Source organism: Ornithorhynchus anatinus, chromosome 7 (genome assembly GCF_004115215.2).
Source record: "Ornithorhynchus anatinus isolate Pmale09 chromosome 7, mOrnAna1.pri.v4, whole genome shotgun sequence".
In the NCBI taxonomy this organism is placed as follows: Eukaryota; Metazoa; Chordata; class Mammalia; order Monotremata; family Ornithorhynchidae; genus Ornithorhynchus; species Ornithorhynchus anatinus.
The window spans coordinates 42,369,322-42,390,398 of record NC_041734.1 but is presented as its reverse complement, the minus strand read 5'-3'; the positions used below and the strand labels follow the sequence as shown (position 1 = coordinate 42,390,398).

Below are 21,077 nucleotides of genomic sequence, written 5' to 3'. Positions count from 1 at the left end.
AGGTGCTTATTATGTGCCAGGCACTGTTTTAAGTGCTGGGGTAGATACAAGCAAGTCATGTTGGACACAGTCCCTGTCCCACCTAGGGCTTACAGTCTTAATCCCCATTTTGCGGATGAGGTCACTGGGGCACAGAGGAGTTAAGTGACTTGCCCTGGTCACACAGCATATAAGTGGTGGATCTGGGATTAGAACCCATGACCATCTGACTCCCAGGCCCGTGCTCTGTCCACTGGGCCATGCTGCTTTTCTTCATTCCTGATGGGTGTGTCCCCGGGCCCTTCTTCTCATTTAGACTCCTAGACTGTGAAGACAGGGGCCATGTCCGAATTCCACCTATATATTCTCTTCCAGTCCTTAGTACATGCAGTAAGTGTTAAATATATACTCAACTATTACTACCATTACCAATCAGCGAGCTGTATAAACGTGGAGTAGGGAAGGAAAGGAGAGAGGGATAGAAATGGGGGTTGAGGGAGGAAGGAAGCAAGGGAGAGAAAGAGAGGAGGGAGGGAGGAAAGGAGCCAAGGAGAGAGAGAAGAAAGGAAAAAATGATAGAGGCTGGGCTTTGGAATCTCTCAGCCCATTTTCCGCGTCTCGTTGCTCTTCTTCCTCGGTCAAGGATGAGAAAGGTAATCTTCCCAGGGAGGTCGTTAAGAAGGCAGCAAGTGTGTTTAAGAGGTTGATTTCATCTGCTTGCCCTTTTAGAGTCACCAATTTCTGTGATAGACCCCAATCCCTTGCTAAAAATAACCTCTCCTTTCCCTACCGTAAATTGCCGTGAGGATGCTGTAAGGAAAATCAATTAATAAAGAGCTCTGAATAATTTTCCTGAGTAAAAAGTGCCATGCAAAAGCTACAATTAGTGATAACAACAAAAATGAAATTATATCCCTCAGCTATAGAGGGGAGAATTGAGTCTCTCTATTCTTTCTTTTCATAGGTCATAAGTACTTTCAACAGCGTTCTTAGGCTTCATTCTCTTAATTTTGTTAATAATAATAATGGTACTTGTTAAGCGCTTTCTATGTGCCAAGCACTGTTCTAAGGGCTGGGGTAAATACAAGGTAATCAGGTTGTGAGCCCACATGGGGCTCACAGTCTTAATCCCCTCTTTACAGATGAGGTAACTGAGGCACAGGGAAGTTAAGTGGCTTGCCCAACGTCACCCAGCAGACAAGTGGTGGAGCCGGGATTGCAACCGGCAACTTCTGATCCCCAAACCTGTGCTCTTTCCACTAAGCCACACTGCTTTTCTCCCCTTGTTTTATTTCTGATCCTGTTAAAGTTCTCCCCACCAACTGTCCCTCTATCCCTCTTTCCTGAAACATTTGCCATTAAATCTGATATTTGATTACAATGGAATCTTGCTTTAGTTAGCAATAGAAGAGGTTCCCCTCCCCACTGGGAATATCTACTGAAAATGGCTCTTATGCTCTTCTGAGAGGAATTTGTTTTCATTGTCTGGGAAGAAATATAATAATAATGTTGGTATTTGTTGAGCGCTTACTATGTGCAGAGCACTGTTCTAAGCGCTGGGGTAGCTACAGAGTCATCAGGTTGTCCCTCTTGAGGCTCACAGTCTTAATCCCCATTTGACAGATGAGGTAACTGAGGCACAGAGAAGTTAAGTGACTTGCCCACAGTCATACAGCTGACAAGCGGCAGAGCGGGGATTCGAACCCATGACATCCGACTCCCAAGCCCGGGTTCTTCCCACTGAGCCACGCTGCTTCTCTGTGTAATGGATTATACCGGCGAGTCAAAATCTTCTGATAAGGTGTGGCCTAGTAATAATGACAACGGTATTTGTTAAGTGTTTACTGTGTAGCAGGTACTGTACTAAGCACTGCGGGGATCCAAACAAATTGGGTGTGACACAGTCTCTGTCCCTCATGGGGCTCACAGTCTTGGAAAGAACCCAGGCCTGGGAGTCAGGATACCTGGGTTCTAATCCCAGGCCTACAGCTTGCTTGCTGTGTCACCTTGGGCAAGTCAGTTAACTTCTCCGTGCCTTGGTTTCCTCATCTATAAGATGAGGATTAAATACCTGCTTTTCTCCCCCTTAGACTGTGAGCTTCATACAGGACAGGGGAGGTGCCCGACTAGCTCTCTCGTATCTACCCCAGCACTCAGTACAGCGTTTGCCACATAGAAAGCACACGGCGTAGTGGAGAGAGTGCAGACCTGGGATTCAGGAGGTCATGGGTTCTAATCTAGGCTCCACTACTTGTCTGCTGTGTGGCCTTGGACAAGTCACTTGACTTCTCTGTGCCTCATTTACCTCATCTGTAAATTGGGGCTTGAGACCGTGAGCCCTCTGCGGGACAGGGACTGTGTCCAACCCAATTTGCTTGTATCCACCCCAGCGCTTAGTACGGTGCCTGGCACATAGTAAGTACGTTACTTAGCAAATATCACAATTATTAGAAAAGTTAAACGCTCCCCACTACTTATTACAGCTTCCGGCACGTAGAAAGTGCTTAACCAATATCACAATCAGCAGGAAAGTTGAACGCTTCAGAAATGCTTCTTTTTAGGCCAACCTCTGGTACCCAGCCTGCCTCCTTAACCGTATGTATCTTCACAGGGTTCTAATCCCAGCTCTGCCATGTTCCTACTGCGTGACCTTGGACAAATCACTTAGCTTTTTGGTGCCTCAGTTCCTTCATCTATAAAATGGGGATTAAGTCCCATGTGGGATGTAGACCGTGTCCAACCTGATTAGCTTGTATTTACCCCATTGCTTAATACAGTGCCTGGAGTATAGTAAGCACTTAACTAATGCCATTTTTTTTAAAAAAAGGCTGGGGTCGGGGGGAGAGTTCTGCCATTTTTTCCTGCAGGGGAATCAAGGGGATTTTTTTCTCTTGTGCCAAGAATTTCACCTGGATGTTGAAATAGGCACTTTTAACAGGGTTCCTACTGCCTTGTTTAATGGAAGGCAGACACACATTCATCACTAGCAAGCCGACTACGCAAGCAGTTTGGGATGGAGTCTTCTAGACCTAGTGAATCAACGTTTTTATTTGGACAGCTGAACAAAGGCCAGGCGGAGAGCTCCCGTGTAAAAAAAACCATGACCGGATGATGGACAGGTGGGGATTGAATTTGGGACCCTTCTCTGAGACCTCTTAGATCCCCATGGGAGCAGATCACTCAAAGATGAGAGAGGCAGGCTTTCTAGAATAATTTTTCCATTTCGTTCCCACCATTAAGCATGCAAATTTCTCTCTGGCCCAAGCCTCTCTTTTTTCTGGGTAAACAATTGGTCAGTGGTATGGTCAGGGAACTTGTTTGTCAACTCTGTTATATTATACTCTCCCAAATGCTTAATGTAGCGCTCTGTGCACGGTAAGCGCTCGACAAATACGATAGATTGATTGCACGCCTAATGTAATAGTAATAATAATAATAATAATGGCATTTGTTAAGCACTTACTACGTGCCAAGCACTGTTCTAAGCTCTGGGGAGGATACAAGGTGATCAGGTTGCCCCACATGGTGCTCACAGTTTTAATCCCCACTTTACACATGAGGTAACAGAGGCACAGAGAAGTGAAGTGACTTGCCCAAAGTCACACAGCTGACAAGCGGCTGAGCTGGGATTTGAACCCATGACCACTGACTCCCAAGCCCGTGGTCTCTCCACTGAGCCACGTTGCTTCTACTGTGTGCCCAACACTACGCTAAGCGCTTGACAGATCACAGTAGAGTTAGAAGACTCGATCCCCACCCTCACTAGATGTGGCTTAGTAGAAGCAGTTGCTTAGAGGTTAGAGCACAGGCCTGGGAGTCGGAAGGACCTGGGTTCTAATCCCGCCACATGTCTGCTATGTGACTTTGGGCAAGTCACTTAACTCCTCTGTGCATCGGTTCCCTCATCTGCAAAATGGGGGTGAAGACTGCGAGTCCTATGTAGGACAGGGACCGTGTCCAACCCAATTAGCTCGTGTCTACCCCAGCACTTAAAACCAGGCTGCCTTTCGCGTACGTAGAAAAGGCAATATCCAGCACCCCAGTCAAAAAATGAAGGGGAGTAATTTTTCTTGGAGTTGTGGTGTTAGGTTTACCTGCCCCAGCCCCTTTCCTTTAGTTGCTGGGTGGATGCAGGAGGAGAATTGCAGGAAAAGAGCAATGGAGGCCTAGAAGCGAGGTGGGAGTGCCCTCTCTTCTGTAAATGGGTGCTCGTGTGCCGCCTTCCCGGTGTGAGGGAGCGTTCCTGTCTCCGCATCTCTCGGGTGGGAGGGATGGCGCACAAGGAGGCTCTATGTCTCAGCCGGATCTGCTTGGGTGAGAAATGATGTGGGCAGCGAGTTAGCAAATCTCGCTCTCCTTCCCTTCCTCTAGTGTCCCCGGTCTGCTGAGGCAGTGCGATTCCGCAATGATGGACCAGTTTCTGTAAGCAGTGATGTCACAGCTCCATCCTCGGCACCAGCAGCTGCGAGGGAGAGTAAATCCCTCCTCCCATTCCCTGCAAGCATATACCGCACAGACTCAGCCCAGCCCACAGCCAACCAACTGGCAGAGAGGCAGGCAGAAGGGTGGGGGGGGGGTGGGTGGGCAGTGAACCTGCAGAAAGACAGAGTCTCAAGAAACGGCGACGGGGCTCTGCCTAGAAGGACCAGAGAAACGCAGTTGGCCGGATCTGGGTCTGAAGCTCTCCCGATGCCAGCCTCTCCTGATCCGGCCTTGATCTCAGGCGGCTGCTGACCTGCACTCAAAGGTTAGAGCGTCTAAATCCTCTCCCTCAATTCGAGGCGGGGGTGGGTGGGATGGCTCTGTGTGTTGTCTGCTTCGCTCTCCCCATCTTTCTCCCCAGCCCCCGGACGTATCCGGACCGATTCTTTGACCGATGCTCCATCAGTCAGTCATCGCACGGGGAACGACGCTCTCCTTCATCGTTTTTAGAAAGGAGCTTAATGTTCTATTTCGGCCTCCGATCCCTCCCACCTTCCCTCCCCACCCCCACCGGGCATTTGGCTCTGTTTCAGTGGCGAACAATGAAGCAGATTCATGGGGCTGCGGTCCTTTGTATGGGACGTCTGAATTCACTGGAAAAATGGCCCTTGTCTGTGGAGAGTGCTGCATTCCAGTCCCGTCGTCCCGTTCCTGAGGATATTCAGAAAACTGCATTGGATGCAGGGGTGGAGGGGTGGGGAACGGGGGCAGTGCAGAGGCGGAGAAGAATTTTCATTTATTGCCGATTAATGTGATGGTTGGTTTCTCCTCCTCCCTCCCCACCCCCGGCCTGGAAAATGAACAGAACAAAGCATCCCCCGAGGGCAAATATGATGCCGAGAGTCGGAGACGAAGGGTAGCCGAGGGGCTATTGTCGTCATGACGGGTTTTCGCGTTAACCTTTGTGGAGCGAGGGGCAGACTGGGAAATGGTGGTGGTGATGGAGAGTGGAGAAGGACGGGGCTTGTGGGAGGAGGGAGGGTGATCCCAAGGGATGGAGATGCAGGAGTGAAAAACATCCAGGGAGCAGCATGAGTTGGAGATCTCTGATGTCGACAGGGCGGGGAGGCAAAGATGAGCGGAGGGGAGGGAGAGAGGAAATGAGTTCTCTGATAAATAATAGATATTCCTGCCTGGCTTTAGGCATACCGGAATCCACTTAGCAAACAGTATTTCGCAGGCTCTTGTCTGATTCTCATTAAGTCTGCCCGACAACGGTCTCTGAACTTGCTTAGTCCCCCCCCACCCCTGTCTTCAGCACCCTTTTCTCCTTGAGAAGGGTCCGGTAGATAAATGTGGTCGCAGTATGGGCCTACAGAGCAGTTGTGGTTGCTGACTACTCCCCCTCCCTCTCACAGCTCCCATCCCTTTCCTGATCAGCTCCATCAAAGGTTCGCCCTTCCCAGCCTCCCCAAGAAGATTCTCCAGAACGGAGTGAGGTTGGATGAGAAGCTATATATTTGCAGGAATCCAATGCATCACTTCCCAGGTGATAAGGAGACTGCCCCCTGAGACCACCTCAGTCACTGTCCCACCTCTTTCAGACCCTAAGCATGAGAGAGAGGGGAGAGAGCAAAGGAGAAAGAGAGAGAGAGAGAGAGAATGTGGATCTAAGGATAGATAGGAAGGAGAATGCAGAGTCACAGGGCCTGAGGTTAGAGCAGCTGTGGCTCTTGTCGGAAGCCAGGTTCAGACTCCAGTGCAAACCAGCCCCATCCGATTCAAACAGGGCTTCCAAATCCAGCTTCTCCCCCAAACCAGCACTCCTGAGCGTGAAAAAGGGGACGGACGGACGGCAGATTTTCAAAATGTCCGTCTCACTCTCTAGGTTTCTTCCTCGCCTTCCCTCCCGGATGTGGCTTTCTCAAGGTGGCCCTCCGGTTGCTCGCGATAGAGAACAAGGGGCGTTTTTGCTTGCAGACCTGGCGGAGAGCTACACCAAGGAGATGGATTGCAACCCGGTGAACAAGCATATTAAAGGCTAGTTCACTGAGGTGGAATTCAGAATGGCACAGGAATGAATCCAACTAGATGTTGTACCTTTAGAGCCTCACAGCACGGAACCAGGGATGGAGAGAAAGTTGAGGGTGGTGGGGGCAAAGTGGCAGATCTTTTAATGCTGTTTCTAAGCTCAAGAAGAAAGCACCCGATCAAAGCAGAAAAGGGTGACAGAGGATTGGCTTTCGGCCTGAAGCCGGCTGGGTGTCGGCCATTTTGCTGGTTTGGGAGGCTGCACTGCTGTAGCTTGGAATGAGGGAATTGGTGCTCATTTTTTTGTTTTTTGTTTTTTACAGATTTACAGAAGGTTGTGTTTGCAGGTGTGTTATTGGGGTACAGAGTGACGAAAGGAGTAGGGCTCCCAGGAAGAGTTCAAAGTCACTCTAATAATGAGTCAAATAATTTCACAGAGTGCAGTTGTTGTGACCCTACCCTCTGTCATTCCCGGTAAAGCCTAGACAAAATAAATAGCAATTAAAGACTGATATTATGAGGAAGCCCTGAGCCCAAGAAACGCCTACTGGGAAGAGCACAGGCCTGGGAGTCAGAGGAGCTGGATTCTAGTCCCGACTCGGCCACATCAATCAATTACTCCGTGGCATTTTTTGAAAGCTTACTGTATGCAGGGCACTTTAAAGCACCAATTCCCTGCTCTGTGACCTTGGACAAGTCATTTAATTCCTCTGTGCCTTCATTTCTTTATTTATAAAATGACTTAGACTGCGAGCCCTAAGTGGAACACAGACGATCTGATTACCTTATATCTACCCAGCCCTTGGTATAGAGTAATCACTTAGCAATTATTATTATTATTTTTAGTATTATTAATTACATAATAAGAAAACATATCTCAGGATCTCTGAGTAAATGATTCTGCCAAATATCCTGGAGGAAATGCTATCTGGTTTGGGACGAAGACGTTCTCTTCCGAGCTCCGCAGGGGAAAAGTGGGGTTTTATCCGTCTACTCCCAGCCTTGGAAACATCACCAGCTATTTTAAACATACAGAATCCTTGAAATGTAGATGACCTTGAGAAGTCATCTAGGCCAGCCCCCTGCCTTCAAATAGACCCCACCTAAACCTTACCAGTTGATGGGGATCTACAAGATGGACCCAATTCAGGCAGGAAAAAGAAAAATGTTCTGCCCCTCCTCCTCCTCCTCTTCTACCTCACTCTCCTCTTATTCTTCCACGTCATCCTCCTCCTCTTCCTTCACCTCTTCATCCTCCCCCTCCTCCTCCTCTCTCTGCCCCTCCTCTTCATTCTCCTCTTCTCCCACTTCCTCCTCCTTTCCCTCCTCCTCTTTCTTCTCTTCTTCCTCCATCTCTTCTTCTTTCTTCTCCTCCTCTACCATCAAATTGTTCCCACCCCTTCTTTTACAGGCCTGTATGTGGTCTCATCCCCATCAATGAACAGCAGAACTGGAGCTGATCTCAGCAAGGATCAATAGAAAGGCACCTATGCAAAAAAAAAGAAATAAACAAAAAAAAATAACCAAGAGACAGACTCACCCTCCAGAAGCCAACAACGCAAAGCAACTGCTCGTAGCAGCTACTTAACACTCCAGCGGGTTCGATGTGGTTGCGAAGTGTCCTCATCTTTTAAAAAAGTTATCCCTTCAATTAGACTTCAGGTGGACTTCAGGTGAATCCAACCTTTTAGAAAATATGAAGGACTCTTAAATTACCAGAGCCGAATCACTGATTTTATCAGAAAAGAAAAAAAAAATAGAACACTGGAATAGACTAGTCTCATAGTCCATTATAAGAAAAGAATGCCCTTACTTACAGGCTCACATCACTGACTCCAGGGGATGACCAAGAATGGTAACGTAAAGAAAGCCCTTTCGTTCCGCTGTCGAGCCGAAAAGAGTAGACAAGACAGATCAGACCTTGAGCTTTTGCTGAGTGAAGAGCATATTATCTTGGAGATCAGGAGGTGGCACTAGGTAATCCACTGGCAAGAGATAGAAAACAGTTGTTTGATGTGGCCTGTTGGGATCTCCGAGCACTATAAGGCACTGCTGCAGAATGTAGGTGGTCAGAAAACCAGTGGCAAACCAGTGGTCCAATAGACAGATCTCAAAGCCCATTGCAAGTGTAAATCACTGGGTTTGGAGTCAAGGGCCCTGGGGTCTAATCCCGGCTCTGCCACTTACCTGCTGAATGACCTTGGACAACTCACTTAACTGCTTTGTGCTTCAGTTTCTTCATCTGTAGAATGGGGATTCTATACCTGTTCTCCTCCGCTAGACTGTGAGCTCCAGGTGGGGTAGGGACCGTGTCCAACTTTATCTTGCATCTACTCCACAACTTAGTATACTACACTGTGCCTAGTAAGCTCTCAACAAATTCCACAATATTACTATTAAAATATATCTTATATAATATAAGAATAATAATAATAATGACTGTTTAATTTTAGAAACATTTCTGGGTCTACTATGGAAGACCATCTCCCTGAAGTTCTTTGCAACTCTGCCTGGCCCCCATTTTGCTTCTCTATCTTATTGTACTCGCCCAAGTGACTGATACAGTGCTCTACACACAGTAAGCACTTAAGAAATACTTCAGTATTGATTGATTCCCAGGGACTTTTCGATGCTCTCCTTCACTTATGTCATGATTCTGTTATGATAATGAAACCCATCTTTAGCTTTGTTTGCAGCCATGGACATTAGTGTCCTTAGGGTTTACTAAGGGGCTTGTTTGAGAGGGGGCTTATCTTCCTTTAGGACTTTCTTTTTGAGCTTCTCCCAGCAATATCAGCTTGTAGGGAATATTTGATCTACTGAAAGCAATTTCCCCGGGGAAAGATCTGTGCCCTTCAGCCTCCCAGCCGAAGGAGCCCCAACGCATTTAGCAAATAGCTAATGTACCTGGCCGCATTACTCTCCGTACTTGATGTTGAGGAAAGGTTGGCTTTGGAAAACTTCTTGAGGTCAGAGTTAAAACTGGACGATTTTAAGGAGGTCATCCAGTTTCTGTGATTCTGTGATTTTAAGAACCACAGTGGGAAAAGTGGTTAGGATTCAATCTATCGATTCTTCATCCAGAAAACTCCACCCTCTATCTTGCTTCCTAATTCCTCACCATCTTCTGGGGACTGAATCGCTCCATATCCGGACCATGGTCAGGATGGTTCCTGCACTCATCGCCTTTAGAAGAGCGATTTATTGATCTTGAAAACAAAATCTATTACAAGTAGCAGCAATTTGGAGCATATGCAAGAGAAACACTATGTATTCATGTCACTCCCAAAAATAGAGGGACAGGACATGGCAAAGGCGGAGGGAAGCATACAGTTTACCCTGGGAATTTTCTGACCTCATTACAGTCCCTGATATCTTTGGAGCGATGCTTCTGAACGTCTATTGCATCATGTCTCTTGCCTGGGGAATTCAGGCTCAGACCCTACCCTGGTGGGAATGCATAGCTTTAAGGACAGGAAGAGGTTGGTGGTTAACCTTCAAATTGGCTAGTCTCATTTCTGGTGGGATAAATCTAAGCCCTTCGCAATCTTCTCTGCATTGGTTTGGAGTGTGCTCAAATCTAATGAGGGAAGATTAAAAAAAAATCATCTAATGGCATTGGAAAGATATTAGAACAATGTTGTAGAGTGTACTGATGTTTCTTTTCATGCTGCGAGAATGAATTGTTCAGAGTTGAAAGGGAGTAGGGGTACTGACAGCTACTTCCTCCATTTCTTTTGTTCTCTGGTTGAGGAGCTGGTATCCTCTTTCCAGTCCATCCAGGGTGAAAACTCTCTTGCCGTTATCAACTGTATGGATTCATTCATTCAATCATATTTATTGAGCACTTACTATAAGCAGAGCACTGTACTAAGTGCTTGGGACAATGTTGCAATAAACCGACACAATCCCTGCCCACAATGAGCTTACAGTCTGTATTTGTCCACCGCCATGCTTTGGATTGTGAAAAGTCTCTTAATAATATCCCCAAAATTAACTGTACCAATTAGGATTTTAGAGTTACACTCTGATGAGTAAGTTACCCCATAGTAAGAAAATATCCCAGATGAGAAATGTTTCAGTCAATCATATTTATTGAGCTCTGTACTAAGCACTTGGGAGAGTACACTCTGACAGAGTTGGTAGACACATTCCCTGCCCACTAAAAGTTTAGTCTAGAGGAATGTTTGAGCCGGATTGTAGATGTTGCTCAAAGGTAATTTGAAGTTCACCTCCTTCTCTTAGCGGGTTGCATTTTATGACCTTTCACCAGGGTTAAAAACCACCTTTATCTCCATCCTTCTTTTTGCATCCCTGGAAGATGGAACCGGTTTTCATTTGACCTAGCCTTGCCCGGAGCCCTGGGGACAACCTTTTTACTTCCTTCCTTCTCCTTACCTAATCACTGTACCTTTATACTAAAATCTTGGAGCTTGGGCCAAAGTTGAATGGGAGAGGCAAGCAATCTTAATATAATCCTGGTTAGTGCCTTGAGATAGCATTTCTTTTGCATTAGCAGCTTTGTGAACTTCAGAAAGAGTTGCAAAGAGGCATATTAAAGGTGGGGGGCATAGAAAATGATGGAAAGCAAACTATATACCGTATGCCGTAATGTAACACTTCATTATGCAGAGATGCGTCAAGGGTAGATGTCAAATAAGAAAGGAAACAATGCCAAAAGCAAAAGGAAATTGAAATTTAATGTAGCATGCTAACAGTATCACTGACTTTTCTGGGCACAAGTGCGCCATGGAGATATAGCTAAAAGCACAAAACCAATCCACGCCTGGTGTGGAATTCTGTCTGCAGATTCAAATTTTGCTGTGTTGAAACAGCCACTGATAACCATCTATGGACATTGATTCATAGCCGTACATTAGAACTGAGACCCAAAACATCTCATTAGAACTGAAGAACAATTAGCTATTGTTTTCTGCCTCAAAACTGGAATGGTTCCTTTATTCCATAAGTGATTCTGCCTAGTAATTCTGAGGTTCCAGAGGGCAAATGAGCATTTGTCTTTGATCCTCAGAGGATCCTTTTTGGAGAGGGCATCTAACCACCGAGCTCAGCCTTGTCCGTAATTTTCTTGAAGCTCGATCTGGTTCAGTGACTTGGTATGAAAGGAACTTCTCGCCTGGAGGCTCTGGAGTAGTCAGACTTACCCAGCCTTCAAGAAATGAAACTCGGGGGACTTTGAGAATATATATTTGACATTTATGTGCCCCTCCCACCTCTAGACCAGGAAAAATTAATTTTGGTGGTTGAAGTGGGAAGGGAGGTGGGGAAGACCCTATGATGTTAAGCTGAGGAGTACAAAATTTTAAATAATGTGCCTGATCCAATCTCAGCACATTGTAAGATCAAGTCATTTCTTGGTGCTTATTTCTCTACCTGCAAAAGGAGAACAATAATCCTGAGTCATTTTGCCTCTCAGGATATTTGGGTGCAGTTAATAACATTCTGTAGGAATTGCATTTTGGTTGCCTCAGAAAAAAAATAAATTCCATTTTAAGATTTCTATTAAAATGTTCTCATCTACTTTTTGACATTAGTGGAGACAAGTTTGAATTATCTATCAGGGAACCACAGATACAGTGTTTAGGCTAATGCTACTGATTTTAGCATACATATGTATATGTGTGTGTGTGTCATTTAATGTTGGATCAAGTCTTATTTCAGGCAAGGTAGGTAGAGAAAATACCATTTTTCAAGGGTTTTTTTAGTGTACTATTTCTCTCTCTCTCTCCCTCTCTCTCTGCCACCTTCTTCCCTTTGCAACATTTTAGATTTTGATCTGAGTCCCTTTCATGTTTAAGGATGAGGGATTCAGGTGGGGTCGTTTGAAGGAAGAATCACGGATGACAGATGGAAACGTTGGAGAATTCGAGGGTACGCAAAAAGAATTTCGTTCGTGGTCTGTAGATCCACACTGGATTACTGAAGAAGAAAGTTAGGGAAATGATAAAGTTCATATCTAGTTAGATGAATCATTGTCCTGGGCAATAAACAATCAGGTCACTGTCCCTACAAGGTTTGTTGGCTGCCATTGTTATTATTACTTTAAATTTTTTACTTGTATTTATTAATTGCTTACTATATGCCAGGCACTGTACTAAGCACAAGGTGAGATACAAGGTAATCGGGTCAAACACAATCCATGCCCCATGTGGGGCTCACAGTCTTAATCCCCATTTTATGGTGGAGGTAACTGAGGCACCAAAAAGTAAAGTGACTTGTTCAGGATCACCCAACAGCCAGGATTAGAATACATGTCCTTCTGACTCCCAGGCCCGTGCTCTTTCCACTAGATCATGCTCCTTTCTGGGCTGGGCAGGTCCTGAGTCTAAAATCCAGTACGGCACTCTTTGTGTTCTAATAGTCTGACATTCTCTTCCTATATTAAGGGTAAAATGACTGTTTCTTTTTAGCCCTCCCCAAATCTCTCTAGTGAAACTAAAATTTCAGTGTCGGAGCAACTCCTCTTTGTCGCAGATGCACGCAGCATGGGAGAGGCAGCAGGTTTTGTTCTCAGTCTTCCTTCCAGCCAGAACTAACTTGATTTAATCATTTTGATTCATATCCTGGGTCGGGTCAGGAGACTTCAAGGGCTTGAAGCATAATTAATCCTTTACCGACTTGTTATCTCTCCATTCAGTAGGTACATCCACTTACCTTCATTTCCAAGTCAAATCTACGTTAGCGGCAAATGACTTATTTAGCCTTTGTTGAGGACCTAAATTGTTTATCAGGTTGCCAGGTTGCTTAAGCTAGTCTTCCCTGCCGGTTTCTAGAGGATTCCCATGATATCGAGGGCAATTTCGGCTCGTTAACCGCTTCCAACCTGTTTTTTCCTTCAAGCCAACTCTGAAGCAACGGTGCATTTCCTGATTTGGTCATAATTATTTGATACTAGGAATAATGATACGGTCCTCACCGGAAGGGGAGATTTTATTATTCCTTGAGAAGGCTCTCCTATAATGAGATCAAACGACCTGAACCTAGTGTTTAGATCCAGAGAGTCAGTTCCTTACTGGTTTTTAAAACCGGTGGGAAAAGTGAATGCAAATAGAAATGGTAACTGCATCAAAATAATAATGATGGTGCTTGTTAAGCGCTTACTATGTGCCAAGCACTGTTCCAAGCGCTGGGGTAGATACAAGCTTATCAGGTTGTCCCACATGGGGCTCACAGCCTTAATCCCCATTTTATAGATGGGGTAGCTAAGTCACAGAGAAGTTAAGCTACTTGCCCAAAGTCACACAGCAGACAGTGGCAGAGCCGGGATTAGGACCCCCGACCTCTGACTCCGAAGCCCGGGCTCTTAATAATAATAATGTTGGTATTTGTTAAGCGCTTACTAGGTGCCGAGCACTGTTCTAAGCGCTGGGGGAGATACGGGGTAATCAGGTTGTCCCACGTGGGGCTCACACACTTTTAATCCCTATTTTACAGATGAGGGAACTGAGGCACAGAGAAGTTAAGTGACTTGCCCACAGTCACACAGCTGACAAGTGGCAAAGCCAGGAGTCGAACTCATGACCTCTGACTCCGAAACCCAGGCTCTTTCCACTGAGCCACGCTGCTCTTCCCACTAAGCCGCGCTGCTTCTCTGTACCTTTGTCTCTATTTCTGCAGAAATAAAAAAGAAATGATGTTTGACTTGAAGCCATTTGAGAAGAGCTAGCCAATTCAAAATCCCTTTTTCCTGCATCTCTGTTGGGGAATCGTGTGACACCTTTGTTTTAGGACATCCTTCGGTTCCTTTTTGGGAGTTTAACTCAACTGTCCTGTTATTTGGCAGGAGATGAGTGAGTGGCTTTGGTAGCAAGACCTGTGCCCTCTACCTCCCTTCATCCAGTAGCAGTCTGCTAAAGCTGTACACCCTAAAAACTTAACCTGTGAGGAAGCTGGGTACCCTGCAGAGATGGAATCTATGGCGCTTGGACTGTAATGGAATAGGGTCATGCCTCCTTGTTCTTTTTTTTTAAAATGGTGTTTGTTAAGCGCTTACTATGTGCCAGGCACCGTACTTGGATACCAGCAAATCAGGTCGGACACAGTCCCTGTCCCACTTGGGGCTCAGAGTCTTAATCCCCATTTTACAGGTGAGGTAACTGAGACGTTCAGAGAAGTTCAGTGACTTGCCCGAGGTCCGACAGCAGACAAGTGGTGGAGCTGGGATTCAAACCCAGGCCCTTGTGACTCCCAGGCCCATACTCTATCCACTAGGCCATTCTCCTTTTCTTCTCACCCCTGCCCCAACCTCCAGTAGCCACCTAACTCCTGCTAGCCTTGCGCAGTATAGGAGAAGAGGCAAGTGAATGAAAGAAAAAATGATCCTGTGTGAAGACCATTTCACGCAAAAATATTCCTGCTAAAGGTGTCTCTTCCACCAGCTGGGTGGCAGGAGAAATAAATGACAATACCAGTCAGGATCTTTTTAATGTTACGTTAGAGGGAACATCCAAGTCAACAGATTTCGGTATTTCTTCTATTACCAGATCTGGTTCCAAAATAAAGACAGAATCACCCTCCAACTAGGGGAAAAGGCAGAGTGCAGAAGCTTCATTTTACTACTCATGACGTGGGTACCACACGAAACCAAAGTCGACTCGTGCGGGTCAGCCCTTCCCCTGCACCCTTGTGGTCATAAATTCTGCATCCGTCACATGAGAACATGCTAAAGGCTTCTGTGAGTCACCCCTTTCTGATCGGATCTCCTCATTCAGGTATTAGGGGTGCAATTTATTTGGACTCTAGAGAGCCATGGGTTCTTGGAAGCCAGATTGGCAAAAATGGGCTTTCATCAGAAGCAAGGCAAACAAACAGTTTCCTGTATCTTTCTGGTAAAAGTCTTCTACCAATCAGAAAGGTTTTCTCCAACCTTCGCCAATGCACCGATTCTTTCGAATAACACATCTTACGTTGAATAGCAGGAACCTAAAGAGACGCGGTTGATCATTAAGATTGTTCTTGGATACGGTCCGGTCTGATGTCTTCCAGGCTCTGGACGTGAGTCCGTTGTTCAGGGTCCAGCTGAGAGCGGAAGGTTTTTATGCTTCGAAATGGAGTGACGTGATTTCCCAACAGGGTCCGGCAACAGTGGTTGTCCTTTGCTCATTGAGAGTATTTTGGTCTGCACCTTCTTGAGATGACTTAAATATAGTTGGCGGGCACTATTCCAAATCAAATATGTTGACAAAAAAGTCTGTAATATTATGAGAGAAGCAGCATGGCCTAGTGAATGGAGCACAAGTCTGGGAGTCAGAAGGACCTGGGTTCTAATCCAGCCTCCGCCACGTCTCTGCTGTGTGACCTTGGGCAAGTCACAACGTCTCTGTGCTTCGGTGATCTCATCTGCAAAATGGGGATTAAGACTGTGAGCTCCATGTGGAACACGGACTGTGTCCAACTAGATTAACTTGAATCTACCCCAGAGCTTAGTAGAGTGCCTGGCACACAGTAAACTCTTAACAAATACCATTTTAAAAAGAGGAACGAGTCTGCTTCCCTTCTACTCTCAATCTTTATTCGTTGAGTGAGTTTGGCTTCAACTGTCTTGCGGGCCTTACCTAGGCTGAGAGGCAGGGACCGGCGTTATGCTTACTCAGATTAAATATGCTCCCTGAGTCCCTGATTATTGTTGTTATCCGATTATCAGCTGACTCTGTATGGTATCTAAGCATATTTATATAAAAAATAATAATTATGGCATCTGTTAGGCACTTAATATGTGCCAGACACTGTACTAAGCTCTGGGGTGGATATAAATAAATCATTTCGGACACAGTCCCTGTCCACATGGAGCTCATAGTCCCCACCCCCATTTTACAGATGAGGTAACTGAGGCACAGAGAAGGAAAGTGACTTGCCCAAGGTCACACAGCATATAAGTGGCGGAGGCAGAATTAGAACCCATGACCTTCTGACTCCCCGGCCCGTGCTCTGTTCCCTAAGCCTTGCTGCTTCTCTTATGCGGTACCCTGGACCAACTCAAATGATAGTGAGATGCTGTATTTTTATTTTTTCCTCGATATCACTCTTAATAGTAGTAATAGAAGTAACAGTAGAAAGAGAATTTATTAAGTGCTTACTCTGTACTGAGCGCTGTATTAAGCTCTGAGATAGAATACTCAGATTAAATATGCTCCCTGAGTCCCTGATTATTGTTGTTATCCGATTATCATCATTAGTAATGTTTAGTGATAGCAACTGTATCTGTTATTAAGTATTAATGGCATTTGTTAAGTGCTTACATATGTGTCAAGCACTGTTCTAAGCACCAGGACATGTACAAGATAATCAGTTGAGACCCAATCCCTGTCACACACGGGGCTCGCAGTCTAATAGGAGGGAGAATAAGTATGAAACCTCTACTTCCCAGAGGAGGAAACTGAGTCACAGGGAAGTTAAATGACTCGCCCAAGGTCAAACAGCAGGCAGTGGCAGAGGTGGGATAAAATTCAGGCCCTCTGACTCCCAGGCCCGTGCCCTTTTCACTAGGTCATGCTGTTTTAGTTACACTGACAAGCTTGGTTATCTGTTTGGTTAATGGAACAGATACAGATGAGCTGCCTAACTTTTCCTTCCAAGTCCAGTTCATTATAAAAATAACTAGCCGGGTCTAATTCTATCAAATAAAAGGGATTAGAGATTGACACCCTGCTTTTCTCGGTATTCATTCCCAGAGTTTATAATCACTTGTGAAGTGCCAACTAGATCCCTTTAGAAAATTGCATAAATAAAGAAATAATTTCTGTCGAGTGGAGAGTGCCAACTTGCTGCCCCAAATAGAAGTGCTCTCAGCTGTTGGTTTCCACACTGCAAGCATTTCCATATGAAAGCGGAGAGTTTGGCGAGAACTTTCAGAGCTGATCCTGGAAGCCACGTTTTTGGTGCTGAAAAACAGCTTGTTTGGGGTTTGGGATGAGAAATTTGCCCAGGGAAGCGCTGGGCTTTGGGGGAAGGAAAGAAGACACGGTGTTGCTCTTCTTTCTGTGGGTCAGAGATGAAACAAATCGATCCAGTCTCAGATTAATTTTCACCTCTAATTTGGTGAAAAATAATTGAACGTCCCTGTTCCCCTCTACCGAAAGGCCTTTACAAGCTGCGTGCTTCTTTGAGGATGGGGTCTGGATGGGAGGCAGCTAGCGAACCTCTAGCTGTTTGTGGGAGGTGGAAGGGCTTAAGTGCAGGAAATTATCTTGCTGCAGCAGAACATCTCATTCATTCATTCAATCGTATTTCTTGAGCGCTTACCATTTGCAGAGTATGGTACTAAACACTTGAGAGAGTACAATACAACAATAAACAGACACATTCCCTGCCCTCAGCGAACTTACAGTCTATGGGGTTAAGGCAGACTTTAATGTAAATAAATAAATGACAGAAATATACATAACTGCTCTGGGGCTGGGAGTGGGAAAGAACAAAAGGAGCAAGTCAGGGTAACGCAGAAGGTATTGGGAGAAGGGGAAAGGGGGGGCATAGCCAGGGAAGGCCTTTTGAAAGAGAAGTGCCTTCAATAAGGCTTTGAAGCGGGGGAGGAGGGAGGATAATTGTCTGTCAGATTTGAGGAGGGAGGACGATCCAGGCCAGAAGCAGGACATGGGCAAGGGGTCGGTGCAAGATAGATGGGATTGAGGCACAGTGAGAAGGTTAGCATCCGAGAAGCAAATTTTTCCAGGTTGGGTTGTAGTGGAAAGAGTAGTGAGATGAGGTAGGAAGGGGCAAGGGGATTGAGCGCTTGGAAGTCAATGGTGAGGAGTTTTTTGTTTGCTGTGGAGGTGGATGGGCAACCGCTGGAGTTTTTTGAGGAGTGGGGAGAAACGTCCTGAACGTTTTTGTAGAAAAATGATCTGGGCAGCTGAGTGAAGTATGGACTGGAGTGGGGAGAGACAGGAAGCCGGAAGGTCGGCAAGGAGGCTGATGCAGTCATCCGGGGGGATAGGATAAGTCGTAATATTAACATGGCAGCAGTTTGGATGGAGAGGAAAGGGCGCATTTTAGCGATGTTGTGAAGGTGGGACCGACAGGATTTAGGGATGGATTGAATATGTGGGTTGAATGAGAGAGAGGAGTCAAGGGTAATGCCAAGGTTATGGGTTTGTGAGAATGGAAGGATGGTGATGCCGTCTACAGTGATGCGAAAGTCAAGGGGAGGATAGAGCTTGGGTGGGATGAAGAGTTTTGTATTGGACATATTAATCTTGAGGTGCCGGGATGTCACGAAGGCAAGAGGAAATGCGAAGACCGCAGCATTTCCCACCTCCACAACTCTACCCTTGAGGAGGGCTTTCTTGTAACTCTTCTGCTACTCGTGTTGCTCCTCTAGGACTTCTGCTTCAGCTTCCTCTATTGCCAACTCACAGAAACAATAAGTCAATATAAAGGGGGAGGGGAGGGAGTCCATACCCTCAATCGAACAATAGCATTTATTGAGCACTTACCGTGTGCAGAGCACCGTATTAAAAACTCGAGAGAACACAATGCAATAGTTTTTTTTACAGTATTTGTTAAGAGATGGGATTTGTTAAGCTCTTACTCTAAGTCAAACACTGCTCTGAACTCTGGGGTAGATTCAAGATAATCCCAGTCTGTGTCCCACGGTCTGTGGGGCTCACGGTCTTTATTCCCATTTTACAGGTGAGGTAACCGAGGCACAGAGACATTAAATGACTTCCCCAAGGTCTCACGGCAGTTGGTAGGCGTTGCCCCCTGCCCACAAGGAGGTTGCGGTCTAGTGGGGGAGGCAGATGTTTCCAAGCGCTTAGAACAGTGCTCTGCACACAGTAAGCGCTCAATAAATGCGATTGAATGAATGAATGAGTGTTAAATAACAGAGAGGGGATTATAGATCAAAGGGACTTCAATTTACAAAAAAGAGCATAATGCACATATGCAGAAGTGCCCCCTAAAGCACAATATTCAATTTTATGTCCGTCCCTCCACCCCCACACCAGCCAGGTAAAGAGTCTCATCTCTTTCAGAGCGCTTGGACCGTCCCCAATTTTCCTGGGGTGCATTCTTGCGTCGCGCATGAGCGCATGTAAAGGAAAGCTCCTTCGGACTCACCTGTTCCGATGTCACGTGGATGTGCACACAAGCCGTTTCTTCTGAAGCTGCAGCACTCCCGGGGATGGAGGGTCGTTCACAGGGTCGAAGCCCACAGAGCAGCCTCCAGTCACCTGGGCTGCCAACCACCGCCCCTTCAAAGGTCATCCTCAAGCCCGGGTGGATGGACAGTACAAAATCATGCCTCGTCCAGCGGCCCGGGCCCGTCGCCGGGGCCAGCCTCCGGGAGTTGCCCAGGAGCTGCAGCCCCTAGCGTGCAGGAGCTGCACGGGACCTCTAGTTCCCAGCGGGCAGGAGCTGCAAGGAAGCTGCAGGAGCCAGTATACGGGAGCCATGCAACCTGCAGCCTGGGTCACAAAACCCCCAGGCTCAACTTCAGCTAGGTCAGAAAGGAGGGAAGGAGATCTTCAGGGAGAGAAGCAGGGGCAGAGGAATGATCTCCTCACTCGTCCTCTCCTCCCCTCCGCTGTCCTTGCCCGAACCTACCGGGGCCACAGCCTCAAGAAAACCCCAGTCCTCGCTATTATGTGCCTTTCCAAACAGCAGGTAGAGTGCTTTGCACACAGGAGCTGTGCAATAAATGGCTTTAATGATTATGATGATGTTGTTACCTTGTGACCAAACCTCTTCGTGTCATCAGATGAACGTTCACTAGTTCCCAATTACGTTTTGCCCCAGACACGAAGTGGTTATTTGTGATATGGCAGAAGTGAATGCGTTTACAGTGGTCCCTTTAATAGCTTAAAGGACGGATTGAACATACTTACGCACCAAACTACTCCCAACTGGAACTGGAAGGGTGGGAAAATTGGGCTCAGTAGCGATGGAGAGGTTCTTCCACCCTACCTGCTCACTGGTCCTCCGCTACTGTAGTCTAAACATCTGCTCAGTGAAAGATCCCACCTTCCAGCAGTCGTTCAGGTAGCTCCCTCCATTCATTCGATAGTATTTATTGAGCGCTTACTATGTGCAGAGCACCGTACTTAGCGCTTGGAACGTACAATTCGGCAACAGAGACAATCCCTGCCCATTGATGGGCTCACAGTCTAAACGTAAGCTCCCTGGGGGCAGAGAACACATCTACCAATTCTATTTTACTCTCCCATGTCCTTAGCACAGGGCTCTGTACACAGTGAGCGCTCAATAAATACCACTGATGGATTAAGGCATTTGTGTGTTTGGAGAGATGGTGATTTCCAGCTCACTCACCTTCTTTCAGAGCAGAAAGAGGGAAAAGCATCTAGATGGGTCTTGCGAAGTTATCAAGTGTTGGGGCAGGTTAAGATGGTGGGGCAGGTCACGTGTAGGGAGAGAAAACAGAATGTCTACATGTAGTAGGAGGAGTACGCACGCCAATTTATCTGGCTGAGTTGGAGGAAATCTATTTGAGGCGTGATGGAAAGCAACTCTAAGGAATAACGTGGTATTTGTTAAGCGATTATTATGTGCCAAGCACTGTTTTAAGCACTTGGGTAGCTGCAAGATAATCAGGTCCCACATGGGCCTCCCAATCTAAGTAGGAGGAGAACCGGTATTGGATCCCCATTTTGCAGATGAGGGAACTGAGG

The 21,077-nt window shown here is 46.3% G+C and overlaps 1 protein-coding gene across 24 annotated transcripts in view; it reads left to right on the top strand.

The window, feature by feature from the left end:
- The first annotated feature begins 4,548 nt into the window (after positions 1-4,548).
- KIF1A (kinesin family member 1A) overlaps positions 4,549-21,077 on the top strand; it is a 158,995-nt gene continuing 142,466 nt past the window's right edge. For 16 of the 24 annotated variants that reach the window (XM_001513735.4, XM_001513790.4, XM_016228036.3 and 13 more), the window contains exon 1: positions 4,550-4,726. The gene's annotated coding sequence lies outside the window, so the exon portion shown is untranslated. Of the gene's footprint in view, positions 4,727-21,077 lie in introns of all 24 variants that reach the window. The other 8 variants (XM_007669296.3, XM_007669283.3, XM_016228024.3 and 5 more) reach the window with 1 other exon arrangement.